Source organism: Lucilia cuprina, chromosome 2 (assembly GCF_022045245.1).
Source record: "Lucilia cuprina isolate Lc7/37 chromosome 2, ASM2204524v1, whole genome shotgun sequence".
Lineage (NCBI taxonomy): Eukaryota > Metazoa > Arthropoda > Insecta > Diptera > Calliphoridae > Lucilia > Lucilia cuprina.
Genome location: NC_060950.1, coordinates 66,391,773 through 66,393,933, shown reverse-complemented (window position 1 = coordinate 66,393,933; position 2,161 = coordinate 66,391,773).

Here is a 2,161-nt window from a genome sequence, read left to right as displayed (position 1 = left end):
AGTCTAGTCATAGTCTAGTCATAGTCTAGTCATAGTCTAGTCATAGTCTAATTATAGTCTAGTCTAAAGTCTAATTATAGTCTAGTCAAAGTCTAATCACAGTCCTGTCTACCAACCAGTACCAGCTAGTAGCTTTAGCATATTAGCTGACGATATACCTTTGTATGTGTATGTATATGAGGTGGTGCATGATGGGTACATTACAATAAGTGTATAAAATGATTATGATGACACCTAACAAGGATATATCGTCGTTACACTATTTAAAATATTGCTCATACTACACACACACACACACAAATTGTTCCACATAGTTATTGATATTGAGTTTGAATAGTTTGGCATATAAAATTGCCAATACATTGGCAGTATGTGTCTTTCTTTATTGTCAATTCTCGTCCGTATTATTGTTTTGAATTGGTAATGATAACTTTAGTATTGTTAATAAGGGATTGAATCGATTATAGAAATTGTACAAAAAAAAAGTACTTTTTAATGAAAAAGTACTGTTTCTTGAATTATTTAGAGTAGTTGGTTCTAAAGTTATTCATTTAAAGATCCCGCTTAAACATCTCTGTTGCCACAAACTTGATTTCAATTCTTGATTTTTACAATAGTTTTCTACAAAGTGTACAAATGTACATGTATTTATGTATGTGTGTGTGGGTATATTTTGTGTAAAATAGTATTTGAGATGTATTGTGGTTAAATCAAGTAGATTTTTTTTCGAATTGTTATTAGATTTTATATTTTTAATGGCATCCTGCCAATATGATGATGTTCAAGAGGACGTGGCTGATGAAGATGTTGATGTTGTAAGTTCAAGCTGCAACTAGATGCAGTAGAGCAGTTTATTCTATTGATTACTTTCTATTTGAAAATGTTAAATTTAAATGTTGTTTAACAAGAAAACCTGTTGTAAGCCTTACAATATACTACATTATTTTAAATGGTTTTTTGATGTTGAGCCCCTAAAGTATGCTTTTGTTCTATAGTTTTAAAAGACATTTTACTTAAAAATACATTTTGAAAACGTCTGGGATTAAAAATGCTTTATTATATGTAATGGATTAATGTTGAATACAAAGCCTAAAAGCAGACATTATTTAAGAGATTTTTTCGTAGTACAATTAAAATCCTGAAAGTATGTTGTGAAATAAGAATAAAAAATAAGATTAAATTGATAAATATAAGTATGCAAGCTCACTTTGTTTAGTTTTAGCAAAATCTTGTTAAAAGTTAAGCTCAAGTCCTTACAATTTCTAAGGTCCAATCCATAGTACATTGCATTTCTCTCCTTATAAATCTAAATCTTTATTTTAATCCCTTTCATTATTATATTACTAATAAATCCTTTAAAATTTATTTTTATTTCCCTCATTTTAAACACAATTTTAATTTTAAAAGAAAAAAATAAAATTTTGCCCCAAAGTATACTTTAAAATTTTAATACATTTTTAAACAAGTTTTCATTCATTTCATTTTGGCCAAGCTCAACAAAAACGTGCTCCAGACGATGTAAATTTTTTTTGTCGACTTTTAGGTTTATTTGTGCAAAAATAACCCTTTGCATTGATGATGTCCTCCACCCACATCAAAGCCATTTTATCCAAATTGGGCGTAATGGGTAAACTACAATGTGCTTTCCATTTCTTTTGTTTTTTTGAAATTTTGTTTTCGTAATGCTTTTTTGTAATTTTTGTATTTATATGGATTGGTATTCATAAAAATGTTCTTTTCTTTGTTTATAGTCTGTGATATTGTAAATATATATGTAACATTGAAATCATATTGTTCTTGTTAATACACAGATCTACGTGCTTATACAAATGTATATACATATGTATAGATGTGTTCGGTATTAAACAACAAAAACTTTGACAAAAATAAACATATACACTATTATGCATGTTTTTTTTTTAATTTAACATTTACACTTGTAAATTGTACGTATGCAAAAAAAATACATGCATACTTATAGGATGAGAGCAAAAGCAGTTTTTATGTATGTTTATTTAAGAAACTGACTAAATTAATAAAACTATAGGCTAGACTGTAAACTAGACTATGGACTAGACTATAGACTAGACTATAGACTAGACTATAGACTAGACTATAGACTAGACTATAGACTAGACTATAGACTATACTATAGACTAGA